General features: G+C 37.0%; 1 long non-coding RNA gene across 1 annotated transcript; it reads right to left on the minus strand.

Annotated features, from left to right (window-relative positions):
* Positions 1–16309: 16309 nt before the first annotated feature.
* LOC126739859 (uncharacterized) lies at positions 16310–24229 on the minus strand. Its single transcript, XR_007661714.1, has 3 exons — positions 23949–24229; positions 23397–23840; positions 16310–16810 (listed from the first exon to the last, which is right to left on the minus strand). It is a non-coding gene; the product is annotated as an uncharacterized LOC126739859 (long non-coding RNA).
* Between the last annotated feature and the right edge of the window lie 1172 nt (positions 24230–25401).

Genomic DNA, 25401 nt, shown 5'->3' on the forward strand with positions numbered 1-25401 from the left:
TATAACGAAATTCGACCAGAACAAGTGGAATTATAGCTCTTTGAAAATTCGGAAAAAAGTCAATTTTCGACCCCGTTTTTGAGCCCAAAAATGGGCCACAAAAATGCAAGATCTCAGCTAATATGGGAGCTACGACCTTGCGGATGGCCTCGTTGGATTCAGAAAGACGAAACTAAGACAAAACCGTTGGAATTTTCCCGATAGCTCCTATAGAAGCCGAGATATAGGCCTTCAAAGTTTGGGTTTTTTCATTTTTCGGGTATACCCCCCCGTATCGAATTTTTCACCAAAAATTGATTTTTTTCGAATTTGAATTAACTATACCAGCGGCTTGTTCCCATCACCTACAACACGAAAACACTGGGTTATAATGAATTTCGATAAACACTAAGGGAATTATAGCACTTTGAAAATGCGAAAAATCGATTTTCTTTAAACCCAAAAATAGCTATAGAAACCCATATCAGCGGCTTATTCCCATCACCTACATTACGAAAACACCGGGTTATAACGAAATTCGACCAGAACAAGTGGAATTATAGCTCTTTGAAAATTCGGAAAAAAGTCAATTTTCGACCCCGTTTTTGAGCCCAAAAATGGGCCACAAAAATGCAAGATCTCAGCTAATATGGGAGCTACGACCTTGCGGATGGCCTCGTTGGATTCAGAAGGACGAAACTAAGACAAAACCGTTGGAATTTTCCCGATAGCTCCTATAGAAGCCGAGATATAGGCCTTCAAAGTTTGGGTTTTTTCATTTTTCGGGTATACCCCCCCGTATCGAATTTTTCACCAAAAATTGATTTTTTTCGAATTTGAATTAACTATACCAGCGGCTTGTTCCCATCACCTACAACACGAAAACACTGGGTTATAATGAATTTCGATAAACACTAAGGGAATTATAGCACTTTAAAAATGCGAAAAATCGATTTTCTTTAAACCCAAAAATAGCTATAGAAACCCATATCAGCGGCTTATTCCCATCACCTACATTACGAAAACACCGGGTTATAACGAAATTCGACAAGAACAAGTGGAATTATAGCTCTTTGAAAATTCGGAAAAAAGTCAATTTTCGACCCCGTTTTTGAGCCCAAAAATGGGCCACAAAAATGCAAGATCTCAGCTAATATGGGAGCTACGACCTTGCGGATGGCCTCGTTGGATTCAGAAAGACGAAACTAAGACAAAACCGTTGGAATTTTCCCGATAGCTCCTATAGAAGCCGAGATATAGGCCTTCAAAGTTTGGGTTTTTTCATTTTTCGGGTATACCCCCCCGTATCGAATTTTTCACCAAAAATTGATTTTTTTCGAATTTGAATTAACTATACCAGCGGCTTGTTCCCATCACCTACAACACGAAAACACTGGGTTATAATGAATTTCGATAAACACTAAGGGAATTATAGCACTTTGAAAATGCGAAAAATCGATTTTCTTTAAACCCAAAAATAGCTATAGAAACCCATATCAGCGGCTTATTCCCATCACCTACATTACGAAAACACCGGGTTATAACGAAATTCGACCAGTACAAGTGGAATTATAGCTCTTTGAAAATTCGGAAAAAAGTCAATTTTCGACCCCGTTTTTGAGCCCAAAAATGGGCCACAAAAATGCAAGATCTCAGCTAATATGGGAGCTTCGACCTTGCGGATGGCCTCGTTGGACTCAGAAGGACGAAACTAAGACAAAACCGTTGGAATTTTCCCGATAGCTCCTATAGAAGCCGAGATATAGGCCTTCAAAGTTTGGGTTTTTTCATTTTTCGGGTATACCCCCCCGTATCGAATTTTTCACCAAAAATTGATTTTTTTCGAATTTGAATTAACTATACCAGCGGCTTGTTCCCATCACCTACAACACGAAAACACTGGGTTATAATGTATTTCGATAAACACTAAGGGAATTATAGCACTTTGAAAATGCGAAAAATCGATTTTCTTTAAACCCAAAAATAGCTATAGAAACCCATATCAGCGGCTTATTCCCATCACCTACATTACGAAAACACCGGGTTATAACGAAATTCGACCAGAACAAGTGGAATTATAGCTCTTTGAAAATTCGGAAAAAAGTCAATTTTCGACCCCGTTTTTGAGCCCAAAAATGGGCCACAAAAATGCAAGATCTCAGCTAATATGGGAGCTACGACCTTGCGGATGGCCTCGTTGGATTCAGAAAGACGAAACTAAGACAAAACCGTTGGAATTTTCCCGATAGCTCCTATAGAAGCCGAGATATAGGCCTTCAAAGTTTGGGTTTTTTCATTTTTCGGGTATACCCCCCCGTATCGAATTTTTCACCAAAAATTGATTTTTTTCGAATTTGAATTAACTATACCAGCGGCTTGTTCCCATCACCTACAACACGAAAACACTGGGTTATAATGAATTTCGATAAACACTAAGGGAATTATAGCACTTTGAAAATGCGAAAAATCGATTTTCTTTAAACCCAAAAATAGCTATAGAAACCCATATCAGCGGCTTATTCCCATCACCTACATTACGAAAACACCGGGTTATAACGAAATTCGACCAAAACAAGTGGAATTATAGCTCTTTGAAAATTCGGAAAAAAGTCAATTTTCGACCCCGTTTTTGAGCCCAAAAATGGGCCACAAAAATGCAAGATCTCAGCTAATATGGGAGCTACGACCTTGCGGATGGCCTCGTTGGATTCAGAAAGACGAAACTAAGACAAAACCGTTGGAATTTTCCTGATAGCTCCTATAGAAGCCGAGATATAGGCCTTCAAAGTTTGGGTTTTTTCATTTTTCGGGTATACCCCCCCGTATCGAATTTTTCACCAAAAATTGATTTTTTTTCGAATTTGAATTAACTATACCAGCGGCTTGTTCCCATCACCTACAACACGAAAACACTGGGTTATAATGAATTTCGATAAACACTAAGGGAATTATAGCACTTTAAAAATGCGAAAAATCGATTTTCTTTAAACCCAAAAATAGCTATAGAAACCCATATCAGCGGCTTATTCCCATCACCTACATTACGAAAACACCGGGTTATAACGAAATTCGACAAGAACAAGTGGAATTATAGCTCTTTGAAAATTCGGAAAAAAGTCAATTTTCGACCCCGTTTTTGAGCCCAAAAATGGGCCACAAAAATGCAAGATCTCAGCTAATATGGGAGCTACGACCTTGCGGATGGCCTCGTTGGATTCAGAAAGACGAAACTAAGACAAAACCGTTGGAATTTTCCCGATAGCTCCTATAGAAGCCGAGATATAGGCCTTCAAAGTTTGGGTTTTTTCATTTTTCGGGTATACCCCCCCCGTATCGAATTTTTCACCAAAAATTGATTTTTTTCGAATTTGAATTAACTATACCAGCGGCTTGTTCCCATCACCTACAACACGAAAACACTGGGTTATAATGAATTTCGATAAACACTAAGGGAATTATAGCACTTTGAAAATGCGAAAAATCGATTTTCTTTAAACCCAAAAATAGCTATAGAAACCCATATCAGCGGCTTATTCCCATCACCTACATTACGAAAACACCGGGTTATAACGAAATTCGACCAGAACAAGTGGAATTATAGCTCTTTGAAAATTCGGAAAAAAGTCAATTTTCGACCCCGTTTTTGAGCCCAAAAATGGGCCACAAAAAATGCAAGATCTCAGCTAATATGGGAGCTACGACCTTGCGGATGGCCTCGTTGGATTCCGAAAGACGAAACTAAGACAAAACCGTTGGAATTTTCCCGATAGCTCCTATAGAAGCCGAGATATAGGCCTTCAAAGTTTGGGTTTTTTCATTTTTCGGGTATACCCCCCCCGTATCGAATTTTTCACCAAAAATTGATTTTTTTCGAATTTGAATTAACTATACCAGCGGCTTGTTCCCATCACCTACAACACGAAAACACTGGGTTATAATGAATTTCGATAAACACTAAGGGAATTATAGCACTTTGAAAATGCGAAAAATCGATTTTCTTTAAACCCAAAAATAGCTATAGAAACCCATATCAGCGGCTTATTCCCATCACCTACATTACGAAAACACCGGGTTATAACGAAATTCGACCAGTACAAGTGGAATTATAGCTCTTTGAAAATTCGGAAAAAAGTCAATTTTCGACCCCGTTTTTGAGCCCAAAAATGGGCCACAAAAATGCAAGATCTCAGCTAATATGGGAGCTTCGACCTTGCGGATGGCCTCGTTGGACTCAGAAGGACGAAACTAAGACAAAACCGTTGGAATTTTCCCGATAGCTCCTATAGAAGCCGAGATATAGGCCTTCAAAGTTTGGGTTTTTTCATTTTTCGGGTATACCCCCCCGTATCGAATTTTTCACCAAAAATTGATTTTTTTCGAATTTGAATTAACTATACCAGCGGCTTGTTCCCATCACCTACAACACGAAAACACTGGGTTATAATGTATTTCGATAAACACTAAGGGAATTATAGCACTTTGAAAATGCGAAAAATCGATTTTCTTTAAACCCAAAAATAGCTATAGAAACCCATATCAGCGGCTTATTCCCATCACCTACATTACGAAAACACCGGGTTATAACGAAATTCGACCAGAACAAGTGGAATTATAGCTCTTTGAAAATTCGGAAAAAAGTCAATTTTCGACCCCGTTTTTGAGCCCAAAAATGGGCCACAAAAATGCAAGATCTCAGCTAATATGGGAGCTACGACCTTGCGGATGGCCTCGTTGGATTCAGAAAGACGAAACTAAGACAAAACCGTTGGAATTTTCCCGATAGCTCCTATAGAAGCCGAGATATAGGCCTTCAAAGTTTGGGTTTTTTCATTTTTCGGGTATACCCCCCCGTATCGAATTTTTCACCAAAAATTGATTTTTTTCGAATTTGAATTAACTATACCAGCGGCTTGTTCCCATCACCTACAACACGAAAACACTGGGTTATAATGAATTTCGATAAACACTAAGGGAATTATAGCACTTTGAAAATGCGAAAAATCGATTTTCTTTAAACCCAAAAATAGCTATAGAAACCCATATCAGCGGCTTATTCCCATCACCTACATTACGAAAACACCGGGTTATAACGAAATTCGACCAGAACAAGTGGAATTATAGCTCTTTGAAAATTCGGAAAAAAGTCAATTTTCGACCCCGTTTTTGAGCCCAAAAATGGGCCACAAAAATGCAAGATCTCAGCTAATATGGGAGCTACGACCTTGCGGATGGCCTCGTTGGATTCAGAAGGACGAAACTAAGACAAAACCGTTGGAATTTTCCCGATAGCTCCTATAGAAGCCGAGATATAGGCCTTCAAAGTTTGGGTTTTTTCATTTTTCGGGTATACCCCCCCGTATCGAATTTTTCACCAAAAATTGATTTTTTTCGAATTTGAATTAACTATACCAGCGGCTTGTTCCCATCACCTACAACACGAAAACACTGGGTTATAATGAATTTCGATAAACACTAAGGGAATTATAGCACTTTAAAAATGCGAAAAATCGATTTTCTTTAAACCCAAAAATAGCTATAGAAACCCATATCAGCGGCTTATTCCCATCACCTACATTACGAAAACACCGGGTTATAACGAAATTCGACAAGAACAAGTGGAATTATAGCTCTTTGAAAATTCGGAAAAAAGTCAATTTTCGACCCCGTTTTTGAGCCCAAAAATGGGCCACAAAAATGCAAGATCTCAGCTAATATGGGAGCTACGACCTTGCGGATGGCCTCGTTGGATTCAGAAAGACGAAACTAAGACAAAACCGTTGGAATTTTCCCGATAGCTCCTATAGAAGCCGAGATATAGGCCTTCAAAGTTTGGGTTTTTTCATTTTTCGGGTATACCCCCCCGTATCGAATTTTTCACCAAAAATTGATTTTTTTCGAATTTGAATTAACTATACCAGCGGCTTGTTCCCATCACCTACAACACGAAAACACTGGGTTATAATGAATTTCGATAAACACTAAGGGAATTATAGCACTTTGAAAATGCGAAAAATCGATTTTCTTTAAACCCAAAAATAGCTATAGAAACCCATATCAGCGGCTTATTCCCATCACCTACATTACGAAAACACCGGGTTATAACGAAATTCGACAAGAACAAGTGGAATTATAGCTCTTTGAAAATTCGGAAAAAAGTCAATTTTCGACCCCGTTTTTGAGCCCAAAAATGGGCCACAAAAATGCAAGATCTCAGCTAATATGGGAGCTACGACCTTGCGGATGGCCTCGTTGGATTCAGAAGGACGAAACTAAGACAAAACCGTTGGAATTTTCCCGATAGCTCCTATAGAAGCCGAGATATAGGCCTTCAAAGTTTGGGTTTTTTCATTTTTCGGGTATACCCCCCCGTATCGAATTTTTCACCAAAAATTGATTTTTTTCGAATTTGAATTAACTATACCAGCGGCTTGTTCCCATCACCTACAACACGAAAACACTGGGTTATAATGAATTTCGATAAACACTAAGGGAATTATAGCACTTTGAAAATGCGAAAAATCGATTTTCTTTAAACCCAAAAATAGCTATAGAAACCCATATCAGCGGCTTATTCCCATCACCTACATTACGAAAACACCGGGTTATAACGAAATTCGACCAGAACAAGTGGAATTATAGCTCTTTGAAAATTCGGAAAAAAGTCAATTTTCGACCCCGTTTTTGAGCCCAAAAATGGGCCACAAAAATGCAAGATCTCAGCTAATATGGGAGCTACGACCTTGCGGATGGCCTCGTTGGATTCCGAAAGACGAAACTAAGACAAAACCGTTGGAATTTTCCCGATAGCTCCTATAGAAGCCGAGATATAGGCCTTCAAAGTTTGGGTTTTTTCATTTTTCGGGTATACCCCCCCGTATCGAATTTTTCACCAAAAATTGATTTTTTTCGAATTTGAATTAACTATACCAGCGGCTTGTTCCCATCACCTACAACACGAAAACACTGGGTTATAATGAATTTCGATAAACACTAAGGGAATTATAGCACTTTGAAAATGCGAAAAATCGATTTTCTTTAAACCCAAAAATAGCTATAGAAACCCATATCAGCGGCTTATTCCCATCACCTACATTACGAAAACACCGGGTTATAACGAAATTCGACCAAAACAAGTGGAATTATAGCTCTTTGAAAATTCGGAAAAAAGTCAATTTTCGACCCCGTTTTTGAGCCCAAAAATGGGCCACAAAAATGCAAGATCTCAGCTAATATGGGAGCTACGACCTTGCGGATGGCCTCGTTGGATTCAGAAAGACGAAACTAAGACAAAACCGTTGGAATTTTCCCGATAGCTCCTATAGAAGCCGAGATATAGGCCTTCAAAGTTTGGGTTTTTTCATTTTTCGGGTATACCCCCCCGTATCGAATTTTTCACCAAAAATTGATTTTTTTCGAATTTGAATTAACTATACCAGCGGCTTGTTCCCATCACCTACAACACGAAAACACTGGGTTATAATGAATTTCGATAAACACTAAGGGAATTATAGCACTTTGAAAATGCGAAAAATCGATTTTCTTTAAACCCAAAAATAGCTATAGAAACCCATATCAGCGGCTTATTCCCATCACCTACATTACGAAAACACCGGGTTATAACGAAATTCGACCAGTACAAGTGGAATTATAGCTCTTTGAAAATTCGGAAAAAAGTCAATTTTCGACCCCGTTTTTGAGCCCAAAAATGGGCCACAAAAATGCAAGATCTCAGCTAATATGGGAGCTTCGACCTTGCGGATGGCCTCGTTGGACTCAGAAGGACGAAACTAAGACAAAACCGTTGGAATTTTCCCGATAGCTCCTATAGAAGCCGAGATATAGGCCTTCAAAGTTTGGGTTTTTTCATTTTTCGGGTATACCCCCCCGTATCGAATTTTTCACCAAAAATTGATTTTTTTCGAATTTGAATTAACTATACCAGCGGCTTGTTCCCATCACCTACAACACGAAAACACTGGGTTATAATGTATTTCGATAAACACTAAGGGAATTATAGCACTTTGAAAATGCGAAAAATCGATTTTCTTTAAACCCAAAAATAGCTATAGAAACCCATATCAGCGGCTTATTCCCATCACCTACATTACGAAAACACCGGGTTATAACGAAATTCGACCAGAACAAGTGGAATTATAGCTCTTTGAAAATTCGGAAAAAGTCAATTTTCGACCCCGGTTTTTGAGCCCAAAAATGGGCCACAAAAATGCAAGATCTCAGCTAATATGGGAGCTACGACCTTGCGGGATGGCCTCGTTGGATCAGAAAGACGAAACTAAGACAAAACCGTTGGAATTTTCCCCGATAGCTCCTATAGAAGCCGAGATATAGGCCTTCAAAGTTTGGGTTTTTTCATTTTTCGGGTATACCCCCCCGTATCGAATTTTTCACCAAAAATTGATTTTTTTCGAATTTGAATTAACTATACCAGCGCTTGTTCCCATCACCTACAACACGAAAACACTGGGTTATAATGAATTTCGATAAACACTAAGGGAATTATAGCACTTTGAAAATGCGAAAAATCGATTTTCTTTAAACCCAAAAATAGCTATAGAAACCCATATCAGCGGCTTATTCCCATCACCTACATTACGAAAACACCGGGTTATAACGAAATTCGACCAGAACAAGTGGAATTATAGCTCTTTGAAAATTCGGAAAAAAAGTCAATTTTCGACCCCGTTTTTGAGCCCAAAAATGGGCCACAAAAATGCAAGATCTCAGCTAATATGGGAGCTACGACCTTGCGGATGGCCTCGTTGGATTCCGAAAGACGAAACTAAGACAAAACCGTTGGAATTTTCCCGATAGCTCCTATAGAAGCCGAGATATAGGCCTTCAAAGTTTGGGTTTTTTCATTTTTCGGGTATACCCCCCCGTATCGAATTTTTCACCAAAAAATTGATTTTTTTCGAATTTGAATTAACTATACCAGCGGCTTGTTCCCATCACCTACAACACGAAAACACTGGGTTATAATGAATTTCGATAAACACTAAGGGAATTATAGCACTTTGAAAATGCGAAAAATCGATTTTCTTTAAACCCAAAAATAGCTATAGAAACCCATATCAGCGGCTTATTCCCATCACCTACATTACGAAAACACCGGGTTATAACGAAATTCGACCAAAACAAGTGGAATTATAGCTCTTTGAAAATTCGGAAAAAAGTCAATTTTCGACCCCGTTTTTGAGCCCAAAAATGGGCCACAAAAATGCAAGATCCTCAGCTAATATGGGAGCTACGACCTTGCGGATGGCCCTCGTTGGATTCAGAAAGACGAAACTAGACAAAACCGTTGGAATTTTCCTGATAGCTCCTATAGAAGCCGAGATATAGGCCTTCAAAGTTTGGGTTTTTTCATTTTTCGGGTATACCCCCCCGTATCGAATTTTTCACCAAAATTGATTTTTTTTCGAATTTGAATTAACTATACCAGCGGCTTGTTCCCATCACCTACAACACGAAAACACTGGGGTTATAATGAATTTCGATAAACACTAAGGGAATTATAGCACTTTGAAAATGCGAAAAATCGATTTTCTTTATAAACCCAAAAATAGCTATAGAAACCCATATCAGCGGCTTATTACCATCACCTACATTACGAAAACACCGGGTTATAACGAAATTCGACCAGAACAAGTGGAATTATAGCTCTTTGAAAATTCGGAAAAAAGTCAATTTTCGACCCCGTTTTTGAGCCCAAAAATGGGCCACAAAAATGCAAGATCTCAGCTAATATGGGAGCTACGACCTTGCGGATGGCCTCGTTGGATTCAGAAGGACGAAACTAAGACAAAACCCGTTGGAATTTTCCCGATAGCTCCTATAGAAGCCGAGATATAGGCCTTCAAGTTTGGGTTTTTTCATTTTTCGGGTATACCCCCCAGTATCGAATTTTCACCAAAAATTGATTTTTTTCAAATTTTAATTAACTATACCAGCGGCTTGTTCCCATCACCTACAACACGAAAACACTGGGTTATAATGAATTTCGATAAACACTAAGGGAATTATAGCACTTTGAAAATGCGAAAAATCGATTTTCTTTAAACCCAAAAATAGCTATAGAAACCCATATCAGCGGCTTATTCCCATCACCTACATTACGAAAACACCGGGTTATAACGAAATTCGACCAGAACAAGTGGAATTATAGCTCTTTGAAAATTCGGAAAAAAGTCAATTTTCGACCCCGTTTTTGAGCTCAAAAAATGGCACAAAAATGCAAGATCTCAGCTAATATGGGGAGCTACGACCTTGCGGATGGTCTCGTTGGATTCAGAAGGACGAAACTAAGACAAAACCGTTGGAATTTTCCCGATAGCTCCTATAGAAGCCGAGATATAGGCCTTCCAAAGTTTGGGTTTTTTCATTTTTCGGGTATACCCCCCCGTATCGAATTTTTCACCAAAAATTGATTTTTTTCGAATTTGAATTAACTATACCAGCGGCTTGTTCACTCTCACGAGATGTGCACTGAAAAATCGATTTTCTTTAAACCCAAAAATAGCTATAAAAACCCCTATCAGCGGTTATGTTATTTCCTATGCGTGTATGTTCCACTCGGCGACGCGCCACCCGGTATATGAGTTTAAGAGAACTCATATACCGGGTATAAGAGTATAAGAAAACAATTTCATTCAAATTTTAATTTTGTTATAATTAGGTTGTTCGATTGAAAAGCTTCCATATTTTTATTTATATTCACATTAACTTATACAAACACAGCTTGTGTAATGTATGAATAAACATTTCTTTCTTTCTTCTTTCTATGAAGTATCGGGTCCGGTAAAGTTGAAGGGACGTCTAAAAAACGATTTTTTTTTCGAAAATGTTTACATAGAATGTTGAGTTTGAACGTTTTATTGATAAAAAAGTGAGGATGAAGTAAAAAAATGCAAAATTTTAAAAATTATAAAGGATTTTCTACTTACGTATAATGCACAATTCCAGCCCGCTTAACTGCACTCTATTAGCGACTAACGTTGATCATTATATACGCTATTAATTCAAATTTAAAGCCTTAAGTAACCAAATTCTATAACTTAGAAGAATTTACATCACTTCTTTTGGTCATAAACAAAAATTTTTACAGGCGAATTAAGAATATCAAATATGTAAATACGGATTAATTCATAAATAAACAAAGACTGTCAAATGTCACGTCAACAAAATATTATTTTATTATGTATTGGGAGTGGCTACTGTACGAGTACGATTTAAAAAAAAAATAGTATTTTAATCGTTTTTTTTGTATGTACACACGCATATACAAGCACACCTCTAATTGTGTATACACAGGCACAAACACAGTAAACACAGTGTTTGTGCCGATAATTCCTCTCTTCCTAACTATTATCCCAGTCCTTAAATAGGGCTCAAACGACTACCTAACCCACTATTTAGCGCCAAACCAAGGTTCCAATCCCTTTTTGCAATCGCAACTCCACATGTGCGCCAACCACATAGTCCCATGATTATATTAATAAACAAATACTTACCTATAATGAGACACGACAGAAAATTTACGATATTCGTACTAGTACAGTAGCCACTCCCAATAAATAATAAAATAATAGTTGTTCACGTAAGTGACATTTGACAGTCTCTTTTATTTATGAATTAATCCGTATTTAGTATTTACATATTTGATACTTATTCCTGATTTGCGTCTGGAAATTTGTGTATAGTGTATATGACCTAAAGAAGTGATGTAAATCCTTTTAAGTTACAGAATTTGGTTACTTAGGGTTTTAAATTTAAATTAATAGCATATATGGATACCGCTTATCTAAAGAGATCCAAGCGCCAAAACGACTAAATTGAGCAAATGGCACCAAGCGACCTGTTTATCTGTTACCCGTATTTTGCTAAATACCCATATAAAAATAATACCCGTGGTATAATCTATGAGTAGATGAACCAAACGCCATTCAACTAAACACAGTTTCCTTGTTTATCTAAACCGATCCAAGGGACTGGTTCTGTTTAGATAATCTATAGACATCGATATGCGTCGTTTGGTTCTTCCCGTATTTCTAACCTCAAAGTTATTATTCTGTTGTGTGCTTTATATATATTATTCAGTGTAAGTGCTGCAGTTTTTTTTGTTGGTGGTTGATGGTTTTAGAATTTTTTTATCAAAATGTTGAAAAGAAATCTTACCAGGTGTGAAAAGTTGGTGGAATTAGCCCGCAGTAGTTTTTAAGTAAGTAATAAGTAAATTTAAAAGTTTTATTAAGTAGTATTTAAATTTAATATAGTACATAGTTATTTGTAACTTTTTTATAGAAAGTTGAAGTTTTACCAGTCAATAGTATTGTAATGGGATTTTTAGTCCCGGGGGTTCGTAGGTCAAAAAAACCACTAATGTCGGGAAATCTCAGTTTATTCACCTCAGTTACGGGCTTAGTTTTAACACCTTTTAATAATAAAATAGATAGTATAAATTACTAGCCAAGAAACAGGACAGTTGTAACCTTACCTTTTAATAATAAAAGCACTGACCCGGATTAAAACCCTTTAACGGAATCACGGAGTCAAAGGCGCCACACTTCTTTATTAAATGGTGACAAACGAAGTAATAATCATAAGAATACTCCGAGCAGAAATGTAGGGTTTAAAGAATGTCATACATTTCCACAAATAAAGAAAATATTTAAGACGCCCGATATTCTAATAGAACAAACTATAGCAAAGTAGAGGTCGTTCCGCTACAACCGCCCCCGGCGTAATCACCTATGAAATTAGGTGGTTAGGCATTATATATCTTTAAATGACTGGTATAAAATTGTCCCCGCTCTTTTCCCGTACTTGGATTTTCTAAAATGTAAGTGAAAGGCCTAATCTGAGCTTTTACTCTGTAAGGTCCCTCAAACAACAACATCATTTTTTTCATTTCAGCAGCCAATGCTATGGATACCGGATTTGCTTTAAGCAATACTAAATCGCCTACATTATATTTCGGTGAAGGACGCGATGGATAAGACATTTTTCTTTTTTCCGCTCGACTTGTAACATTTCACGGGCTAACACCAACTTTCGCTCAGGGCAATCTGGCGGAAGGTCAGGGAAACTAACAGTTTCTCTTAATAGGGATAAAGGCGGTAAGCCTAAATGTAGTTCTCGAGGGGAAAACCCGGTGGATTCATGGATAACCGAATATGGATATGGAACTCGTACGCCCACCGGCGATGATTTTCATTGCAATAAGTACGTAGAAGACGAGACAATTCTCTCATGTACCTCTCGACAGGATTGGCCTGAGGATGGCGAACGGAACAGAACACCGCAGTTACCCCTAAGGGTAGAAGAGTATCCTTCCAAGATTTGGCGGTAAATTGAGTACCATGATCAGTCAAAATTTGTTGAATTACCCCATGCTTAGGAAAATATTCGAGCAGCAAGCGATTTAGGATAGCTCTAGTAGTGGCCTTTCTAAGAGGATACAATGTAATAAATTTAGAAAAAACGTCGACGATTACGCAAACATAAGTTACACCTCCTCGAGACCTCGGTAGCGGCCCATAAAGATCAAGAGAAATTAACTCATTAACTTTATTAGCGATGATTGATTGTAAAGGAGGCCTCGCCAGAATAGAAACTTTTGTTCTTTGACAGATGTCACATTTCTTCACAACGCTTTTAATTCCTTTATACATATTTTTCCACCATACATCCCGCCGTAGCAATGTCCAAGTCTTATACACACCAAAATGCCCCAGAGTTTCATGATAATGCTGGATAAAAGCTTCCTGTAAAACTGATGGTATGCACAAAACGTTCGGATCATCGAAAGCTTTACGGATGAACAACAGATCCCCATGCATTACGTATTGCTTAATTAAATTACCCTTTTGCAAGGATCTAATAATCTCACCGAAAACAGGATCACTCAATTGAAGTTTACTCAAATCTCTCAGTTGACTCGTAAATTCCCCAGAACAACAGAGGGAGGACATCAGTCTAAATCGCTTGCTCGATGGAGTCGATAACCTGGAATGAGGGTATCGAGACAAAGTATCTGCAATTATATTTTCAGAGCCCTTAACATAATGAATCGTATAATCAAACTCTTGCAGAGCAAGAGCCCATCGAGAAATTCGTGGAGTGAGCAGCCGACAAGACTGGATGTATACTAATGCTTTGTTATCTGTGAAAACCTGGAAATGCCTTCCCAAAAGGAATATCCTCCACTTATGTACTGCCCAAACGATAGCTAATACCTCTTTCTCACAAGAACTGTAATTTTTTTCTCTGTCTAGCAAAAGACGACTTGCATAAGCAATAACCTTTCTTTTGCCCTCGATATTTTGGAAAAGCTGTGCCCCCAATCCTACGTCACTGGCATCAGTTTGAACGCAATATTCAAAATCTTCGTGGGGATGATATAAGAGCACATCGTTGGTTAACTTTTGTTTTAATTTTAAAAACGAAATTTCTTGCTCTTCTTTCCAGTTCCACTTAGAGGACTTACGTAATAACTGCGTAAGTGGTTCTGCCAGTGTAGAAAATTGAGCGCAAAACGCTCTATCGAAATTACAGAGTCCCAAAAAAGACTGTACCTCTTTTTTATTATTTGGTCGCGGAAAAAATTCGATTGCCTCAACTCGCGATTTATCTGGCTTTATTCCTTCGGTGGTTAAAGTATATCCCAAAAACGATAAACATTCGGGTACAAAAGAACATTTCTTAAACTTAAGTGTAAACCCGGCGTTCGCTAATCTTTCAAAAATTTCGCTCAAATGTTCCATGTGTTCCTCAAAAGTCCTCGAAAAAACAAGAAGATCATCTAAGTAATTTACACAAAATTCCGCGCATGAATCCCCTATTACTTTTGAAATCGCTCTTGAAAAAGACCCTACGGCAGTACAAATACCAAAAGGTAAGACATTAAACACGTAAGTTTTATTTCCTACTAAAAACCCAGTATATTTTTTACTATTTTCAGATAAAGGAATTTGCCAATAACCCGCCGATAAATCCAAACAAGTTTGAAATTTCGCGCCAGAAAACAATTTTAAAATTTCATCTATAGGACGCGGCATTTCATGATCCTTCACCATACGTGTATTCAAATGGCGAGCATCCAAGCATACTCGGACATTCCCGTCAGATTTGACTGTACACAGCAGCGGACTCACGTAAGCGGTAGCGGCCCTCTCAATAATACCCCAGCTTACCATTTTATCGATTTCACGAAACACCGCTTCGCGCAGTGGCGAAGCGTACGAGTAGACAAGGTAGACACTGTCTACCCAAAATTATCCAGTTATTTGTCATTAATTTATCACGTAATTAATTAATGTAATTGTTGAATTAAAATTTAAAAAAAAATAACACAGAATGTAGTCGCTCTCCTTACTATTATTATATAGTATCTAAACGGCTATAATATCTATCTATCTATAATATTTAAGGCGCGCCCCGCCTGACGCACCAATTAAAATAAAAATGCAGGGCTGACACCCAATTAATGTATACGAGCCCCAGGAAGACACATTGATATTTGTCTTCCGAACTTTGAAGCATCTAATCGAACCATTTACGCATCAAGCAGGTGACAGAGGTCCAGCCGCATCAGTATTCAGCCTATTACGTACGCAAAATTTACTCGCGGGAAAGACATTTGAGCTTTTGTCTATCGGAGTCGACCAGCTATTTTATTATGCTCTTGAGGGTTATTGTTCATGGACACGCTTGATCTGGTCGGCCGCAATACATCTTCAGTTTTGTATTTTTTAATAATTAGTATTTTTATTTTTGGGTGTATAGAAAAGATTTTTTTAGTGGATATTTTAGGGGTTATTTATGAACGATTGTTTGATATTGGCAATTGTATTTTAGTTGTGTTTTTATTTGTCTTTAATTAATTTTAAAATAATGGATATTATGGATTTATAAGTTATGGTTATACCTATGTTGTGTTTTTTTTGTAAGTAGTATTTATTTTTATCTATCTATCTTTTTATGCTAGTAGTAATTATTTTTTTCTTTTTTATATCACTATATATTTTTCTCTTTGAGTTAATATTTCATGTGCTTTCATTCTCTATTTCATTAAAGTGAATAATATTGAATACCGGTTTTTTCTAATTAACAATTTTTATTGTTTGTCTACCTGAAAGAAAAGTTCACGCTTCGCCACTGGCTTCGCGATGCGCCATTGGTATCGGGTACTGTTTAATTTTAAACGGGGTTTCATCAAATAATTTTATTTCGTGTGTATAAAAGTTTGTTCTACCGGGGATATCCGAAAATATGTGTTTAAATTTATTTAAAATATTTTTCAGGCCAAGCTTTTGTGTGTCGAAAAGATAATTCAAAGAATCTATGAACTCGGTATTGAAAGAAATGTTTCTTTCACTAATAACAACATTGTTATCTTTAAAACTATTTTTGCGTACAGCGACCGGTCGAATATTTAACAATTCTCTTGGCACTTCATACTCGTGTTGAACGTTTATCTCTGGAATGTTAATCTCTTGTTTATCAATATACACCGAAATTAAATTATCTTTTAAGTTTATTTTAGCGTTTACTATACGTAAAAAATCTGCACCCAAAATAATAGGATATAATAAATTTGAAATTAGTAAAAATTCATGAATAAACATGTACTTATCCAAAACTAAAAATTCCACAAGTAATTGCTGAGTTACCCGCTTTTCATTACTTTTAAAAGCCCCAGTCATCTTTACACCCGTTACTGAAAAAGATGGTATTTGATTTTGCAGATTTCCGAGTTGTTCGTAAACTTCTCCAGATAAACACGAACATTCTGATCCCGTATCAATAAGCGCTGGAAAATTAAAATGGAAAATTTTAAGAGAAATCACTGGAGAACGTGTGTCTAAAACTGAGTGTTCAAAATCACATTCATACAACAATTCATCAATGGGATTATTATCATTATAATTACAATTCATGGCCCCTTTTAATTTTATCTGCTCTGCCTCCGGGCGGAAAGACAGAGATCTTTCCAGTTTTCCTGCGTCTCTTCCAAAATATCTTGGTGGAGACCTATGGTCGCGGTCCGGACATTTTGTTTAGGCCCATGTTTATTAAAATTACCACTTAGAAATGGTGGTCTTTCCGACTTTTCACTCCTTTGAGGCATATTTGATTGATATGAGTAGCGACAGTTTCCACCAGCTGAACCATAAGTATTATTACTATTATTATAATTTGAGCTAAAACAATCGGCCTGTTGTAGCCTTGCTAATGCATCCGAAAAATTATTTATGCCCACTAAAAGGGACGAAATATGAGGTGGAAAATGCCTGGCTATAATGCAAATCAGTGAAATTTCGGAAAAAAGCCGGTTGTAAGTGTTTTGCCATTGCTATATACTTAGTAAAATGCTCGGAATATGAACCACCCTCATAACGCGCAGCTTTTATTTGAAAGGTCACGTCCAACTGTCTTGTCTCATTCCAAAAAAAATTAACAAAAGCTGTCTTAAAACTATAAAAATCAATAAATGTTGTAAGAAAAGACTCAGCCCAAGACTTTGTCTTTCCTATAAATTTCTTAACTAGTAAAAAACTAATTTGGTTAAATAGTACCTGATATGCTCTACATACAAATTCAATTTGGTTTACAAAATCAATAGGATGAATGCTACCGTTATTATCGAAATCTCCTACACTACTAAAAATATTGTTGTAATTCTAATTCTGCTGAAGGCTCCCTCTTTAGTGAAGACAAACTCTCAGACCTTAAGAGAATTTTTAACTCAGTCTAAACAAACACTGCAAGCTCTCAGAAATATGAATGTACCAGTGCAACACTGGGATTTAATTCTCATTAAAATATTTTTAGAAAAAGTTGATCATTCTACTCATAGAGCCTTCGAATATGAAATAGGTCCTAAGTCAATTCCCACTCTTGCTCAGTTTCATGAATTTCTGGAAAAAAGATGTGAAATATTAGAAAAGCTCAGCTTTAATGAATTTAAACAAGAATCTAAGCCATCTAAGGTTACCCTACATAATGCTGAAAACTTTAGGTCAACTGGCCCCTCGACTGGCCCATATTTAAAATGCTTGTTTTGTTCAGCGACAAATCACAAGTTATATCATTGTGATAAATTTAAACAAATTTCTCCACAGGATAGATTTAATTTCACTAAAACTCAACAGTTGTGCAGAAATTGTCTAGGCACAAAACATATGGTTGGGACCTGCAGCTCCCAGGTCTCGTGCAACATCTGCAATGGTCGACACCATTCCCTTTTACACATAAGTTACCCAGCAACAAGAAATATTACAAGTACTCCCTCAAGTGCTTCCCAGACAAATAGAAATCAGATTTCATCTCTCTCTTACAACCCCTCCAATAGCGCCCAAGTCTCTAGCCATCATTCATCGCAAAACCCTGCTAAAACAGCAAGTTTTTCGAGTCCAAGACCTCAAACATTACACATAACTACACAACAGGAGGAAGATACTCCCGTGGTTATTCCTAATTCGTCCAGTTCTTCGACACAAGATATATCAGATCCCTTAGAAGGTTTTCAGCCTGAAAATCAAGCCTCATGCCTCTCAGCTATTGCTCAGACAGGCCAAAAAGGTCATATACTTTTAGCCACAACCCTTGTTACACTGTATACCCAGGATGGAACTCCGGTAACAGCAAGGGCACTTCTAGACAATGGAAGTCAGACTTCCTTTATAACCCAAGATTTATGTAATAAATTAAAGCTTACCTCATATTCAAGAAAACTTGAAATTTCCACTCTTACTGAGAAGTGTTCAATGTCAGATTTTATGGTGGACATAAAGATATTTCCACATAACAGCACTACCATCAATTTTGATGTCTCTTGTGCAATATTGCCAAAAATAACGTCAAAATTGCCCCAAGTAAATATAAATAGATTCTCACTACCTCAGAATATTAAGCTTGCTGATCCGACATATTCTGTACCTGGTCCAATTAATATACTTCTCAGTTGTGATGTTTACAATGAAATATTAATTGATGGACTCATTAAGTTAGGAAAGAGATTACCCACCCTACAAAATACTTACTTTGGATATATTATATCTGGATCTCTTCCTGAAAGTTCCTTAAATTATAAGAGGAACCTGAATTATAATACTCAACCTGAGGAAAACGCTTCAGATATGTCAAACTTCTCATTTTTTGTTCAGACTAGCCCAATATGTGACCCTAAACAAAATTCAATAGAATTTCTTATGCAAAAATTCTGGGAGGTTGAAGAAATAGAAAGATCTGCACTCGTTTTAGAAAATAAGGCCGAAGAGATTTTTAAGGCTACCACTACTTTCTTGCCAAATGGAAGATTTCAAGTCGATTTACCTTTAAAAACTCCGAATGAATTTCAAAAGTTAGGTGACTCTTTTTATAGAGCAAAACAAAGATTTTTGAATCTTGAATCAAAACTTAGTAAAAATAAGAAGCTCTACTCTGACTATAAATCCTTTATCGAGGAATACATTTCCTTGCAGCATGCTAAAGTTATTCCTCTTACCCTTACGAATGAATTGTCTCACAAAAAATTCTTTTTGCCACATCATTGTGTGTTACGAGAGGATAATCTCACAACTAAACTCCGGGTAGTGTTTGATGGTTCCATGAAAACCACCAGCGGAGTCTCCCTTAATGACATTATGCTTAAAGGCTATTCAATTCAGCCAGAACTCTATGATGTCCTTTTAAATTTTAGACTCTTTAAGTTTGCCTTCACTGCAGACATTCAAAAAATGTTCAGGCAGATCAGAATTAACCCTAAGCATACGTTTTTGCTGAATATACTGTGGCGTGATTCTCCTTGTGAACAATTGCAATGTCTAGAACTTCAGACAGTGACATATGGCACAAATTGTGCACCATTCTTAAGTACACGTTGTTTAGTTGAGTTGGCAAATTTAAATAAAAATAAATTTCCTCTAGGAAGTATGGCACTCCTAAATACATGTTACGTGGATGATATTCTCTATTCAACCCATGACCTTGATACATTAAAAAAGACTTATTCTGAAGTGACTCAACTTCTTAACATGGCTGGTATTCATTTACACAAATGGTGCTCCAACTCCACTTTATTTCTCAAGGATATTTCCAACTCATCACAAGAGCAAAATTATATAATTGCTCCAGAAAATGGTTCGAACAAGGTGCTAGGACTCTATTGGGATCCAAAGGGTGACTATTTTTCAGTGTCCTTACCCAATCTCCAAATAAAGAATAGTTATACGAAGAGAGAAGTCCTCTCTATAATAGCTCAAATTTTTAATCCAATTGGTCTCATCAACCCAATCACAGTAATTGGAAAAATAATCATGCAAAAGGTATGGATCGCTAAATTAGACTGGGATGATTGTTTAAGTCCAGATATTCACAAGGAATGGTTAAAGTTTATAACAGAATTTCCCGCTCTCAAGGGTCTAAATGTACCGCGACCATTACTGACTGAAACCAATATCTTAAAACTAGAGTTTCATTCCTTTTCAGATGCCAGCATAAAGGCATATGGCTCCTGTGTTTACATGCGTGTTGTTTACTTAAATAAATGTATATCTTGCATACTTATCTCCTCAAAAAGCAGAGTGTCTCCAATAAAAAATATTACACTGCCTAGATTGGAGCTTCTGGGTGCTCTTTTGTGTAGTAAATTGACTAGAAGAGTAGTAACTATTCTACAGGAGCAAATTCCTTGTTCATTTACGGTAAACCTGTGGACAGATTCTGAGATTGTATTAGCATGGATTCGTGCTTCTCCCTCTCGATGGACTCAGTTTGTGTCTAATAAAGTAGCAAAAATACAAGAAGTTGCCTCTAATTATATCTTTAGATACGTAAAATCGAAGGATAATCCAGCGGACATTCTCTCTCGAGGAATGACACCTTCAAATTTGATAAAATCAGATCTCTGGTGGCACGGCCCACCTTTTTTACAAGATACTAATTTTGATTTAGGAACCTATAATGTACAAATCAATGTTCCAAATCCACCCGAAGAAAGGGTATGTAGTCATCTGAGTAAAGTTTCATCGGAACAGTTTTGTGATTACTTATCTAGCAGATTTTCAAATTTTACAAGGCTACAACGTGGCTTTGCGTACTGTTTAAGATTCATTAATAAATGTAGGAAATTAGCTCAGGAACAAGACACATCTCTTACAGTAGAGGAGCTTAAAAACTCTGAGAACAAATTAATTGCTTTGGTTCAAAATCAATATTTTTTCTACGAAATTAAACAACTCTTGAATGAGAAACCCCTGAAAAATAAACCATTTTTAAAGTTAAACCCATTTATTGGCAAGGATGGAATGCTGCATGTTGGTGGTAGACTCAGCAACTCAGAAGTTCCTATTGAACAGAAATTTCCTTTATTATTACCTTCAAGGTCTCATATTGTGCAACTTCTTTTGAGAAGGGAACACATAAGATTGTGTCATGCGGGACCCCAAAATACTCTATCCAATGTTCGACTTAGGTACTGGCCTCTTGATGGGCTTAGAGAAATTAAAAGAATAATTCACTCTTGCTTAACTTGTTTTAGATTTAAGGCCCAAGCAGCTGCCCAACTTATGGCTGACTTGCCAAGAGAACGTGTGTGTATCTCTCACCCCTTTTCAAATGTAGGTATTGATTTTGGAGGCCCATTTTTTATTAAGAGCTCTAATCTTCGAAGGGCACCAATAACTAAATGTTATATGGCTGTTTTTGTTTGTATGGTTACTCGTGCAGTCCATATCGAATTGGTGTCTAGCCTTTCAACTGAAGCCTTTTTACTCACCCTGAAACGTTTTGTTAGCCGACGAGGAAACCCAAAGATAATTTTTAGTGACAATGCAACAAATTTTTTAGGTTCCAGTAACCATCTCAAGGAGGTTCATGATTTTCTCTCTAAAAATAGTATCTCTCAGGCTATCCAAACCTTTCTGGCAACTTCTGAGATTAAATGGAAGTTCATACCCCCTCGATCTCCACACCATGGAGGTATTTGGGAAGCCGCTATTAAAAGCGCAAAACACCACCTCTTTCGACTAGTAGGGAATACAAAATTCACATTTGAAGAACTTAGCACCGTTATGACCCAAATTGAGGCAGTGTTAAATTCACGGCCACTCTGTGCCATATCAAATGATCCCTCAGACTTGACATTCCTTACTCCTGGACACTTCCTAATAGGTAGATCTCTTACCTCATTTGCTGAACATGATGTGACAAACGTCCCCGAAAATCGACTAGATTTATGGCAAAAAATTACTAACGTTCGGCAAATTTTTTGGAAAAGGTGGTCTGTAGATTACCTTAATAGACTTCAAAATCGCCCGAAGTGGTTATATCCTTGTCCCAACCTTAAGGTTAATGACTTAGTACTCCTAAAGGAGGATAATACCCCTGTTTTACATTGGCCTATGGCTAGAATAATTGAACTTTTACCAGGCAAGGACAAAAGAGTCAGAGTGGTTAAGGTATTAACTAGAGATGGAACCTTCACCAGGCCAATTACCAAATTATGTCCTTTGCCTAATGGCGCTAACCAAGACTGTTAAGTGTTCTAAAGAATAGATAATGTGTTAGCCTAATTTATATTGTCGTTAGCATAATTTTAAGTTCCTGAAATTTTTAGTTTAAAGATGTAGAAGTAAGTGTTTTAAGTTTCTAAGTGACTTTAATTTGTAACCAAGTTTTGGCCTAATGTTTAGAATTGATTTAATCTAAAGGCTACCTCTGTAATCTTAAATCTAGATAATATGTATCTTTCTTGTGCTTGCAACTTAACCAGTTACTTTCTTTTTTTGAAGTAGTTACTTCAAGGGGGGGGAATATGTTGTAATTCTACAACGGATAAAAACTGTAAATTCAAGACAATTTAAAATAAGTTAATCCGCGGCAACGTCGCTTTTCTACCATGCCGCTACCAGCCTTTTGGTGTTCTATAAATAACCGCGACCCGCGCGGCGTCTTTGTGTCAGTCGCTCGTCACCTCTCAGCGAGTCGCATTTGAACTGTCTCGCGGTATCGTCTCCGTTTCAGTTGTAAGATGGAAGACACGCTCGCAGCAAATCAAAATTGAACTTTGTTGTTTTCTCTTGAACTAATTTAACTTTACAACAAAAAACCGCTGCAGAAATTGAAGGCGGTTGAGTGAAGCAGTAATCGGCCCCCATGGTGGAGCAGTTCTTCTTAAATCCTTAAATTTGTAAGTAAGGTCTCTCCTTACATAGGAGAGCGCTACAAGTGATTGGGGCAGTAAAAAACCTCCCCACAAATATCTGAATTTAATATGTTATGGATATTTTGTAACGGTGGTTGATGAATAAAATTACATTGATTAGTAGCTGGACCCATCGTTGATAAAAATGGTTGGCTGTTAAATCCCTGATAATAGTTTGGAGAGGGGTTACCTGTAGCAGACGCTATAATCGGTGTTCCTGGGGGTTCCGGGTATGGCGGCAACCCTCTTGCTGCGGCTGTTTGTCCATTATTTCTACGGATTGCGCCCGTTTCCGCACTCGCTCTCGTAGAGGTGTTTATTTGGCCTGCTCCTGTAGATGCGTTCTCTTCTGGACTCGCCCCCGAAGCGACTGTCGGTAATGGTCCTGTCGTATTCCTCTCTTCGATTAAAAAGTTCCTAGATCCATCCATGTTTGATGGTCTTCGAGATCTTAAGTTCCTCGGTGAATGAACTACTGGAGGTCGTGGATTACCCATAGACGTGGATTCTTTGTCCCAGTTGGGCAGCCAAGTTGTAATGGGATTTTTAGTCCCGGGGGTTCGTAGGTCAAAAAAACCACTAATGTCGGGAAATCTCAGTTTATTCACCTCAGTTACGGGCTTAGTTTTAACACCTTTTAATAATAAAATAGATAGTATAAATTACTAGCCAAGAAACAGGACAGTTGTAACCTTACCTTTTAATCGTTGATTGAAAAGGGAACCTCGCCTCTTCAATCAACGTTTTAATAATAAAAGCACTGACCCGGATTAAAACCCTTTAACGGAATCACGGAGTCAAAGGCGCCACACTTCTTTATTAAATGGTGACAAACGAAGTAATAATCATAAGAATACTCCGAGCAGAAATGTAGGGTTTAAAGAATGTCATACATTTCCACAAATAAAGAAAATATTTAAGACGCCCGATATTCTAATAGAACAAACTATAGCAAAGTAGAGGTCGTTCCGCTACAGTATTAACATTTTGGACTACAATGACATTAGCAATAGCAGGGGTTTGAAAGAAAAATATTTTACCTAACCAAACTGAGATAAGTCAAATTGCAGAGAAAAACGTAAGTAAAAAAAATAATTTAGTCAGTACATAAACACGACAGATAAAATATAATATAAAATAAAAGTTAGATATTTGTACGTTTAGTTTCTTAATTTCACTTTTAATATTTTTAACCTTTAGGTTTCGAAAACTATTAAAAATATACCATGATAATGTCTTCCTGATTTGTTTAGGATTTTTTGGGAACTCATCCAATTTTGTCGGTTTAAATGTGGAATAAAATTAGCTTTATTAACTTGGATACCTCCTATGAAAATTACTGTGGTCAATCTTCTAACGTGGCTATTCTTCAAGATACTGAAAATTACATAGATGTAAGTTTTGAAGTTTTACATTGTAAGTAGTAAGATAAAGGGTAGTTAAAAGCGTAAAAACTTATTTCGATTTTAATGTTCTCTTGCAGGCATCTGAAAACATTAATGAAGCATCTCATCAAACTGATGAAGAGATTCCACAGCCTGAAAGACAGATTATTATAACTACCTCTTCAGATTCAGAAGAGGATTACCCTTTAGCGGTAATACGCAAAAAAGAAAAGTTACGAAGTATTAAGGAAAATGGTGAAAGGAGGCCAAAGAAAGGAAGAAAGAGGAAATATCCAGAGCAAACTTTTAAACTACGAAAAAAATTAAAGGACTCTAACTTGCCACATTATTCAGTAACAGGAAGACGAGTCGAATCAAAAACTTTTATAGATTTTGAATGCAACTGCAAAATGAAATGTCAGGAAAAAGTTGAGCAACAAAAACGAGCTGAACTTTTTAAAAATTTTTGGGATTTAGGATCTTATGATGTTCAAACAGCATTTTTAGCAGCAACAGTTCAAGTTAATGAAATAAAAAGAAAAAGAGTTCCTAACAGTCTGAAAAGAGGTTACACAAAAGTTTATAAATTAGGAAATGAGAATGTATGTCGAGAAATGTTCATTAAAACATATCAAATCTCAACAAAAAGAATTCATACTGCAGTAAAAAATTTAATAATCATTGCATTAAATATAAAAGGGGCAAGAAATCAGGAGGTTTAAATAAAATATCCGAAATTACTAAGGATGCTGTTCTTGGTCACATAGCTATGTTCCCAACCTACATATCGCATTACACTAGGGATCAGAT

Source organism: Anthonomus grandis, chromosome 8, assembly GCF_022605725.1.
Source record: "Anthonomus grandis grandis chromosome 8, icAntGran1.3, whole genome shotgun sequence".
In the NCBI taxonomy this organism is placed as follows: Eukaryota; Metazoa; Arthropoda; class Insecta; order Coleoptera; family Curculionidae; genus Anthonomus; species Anthonomus grandis.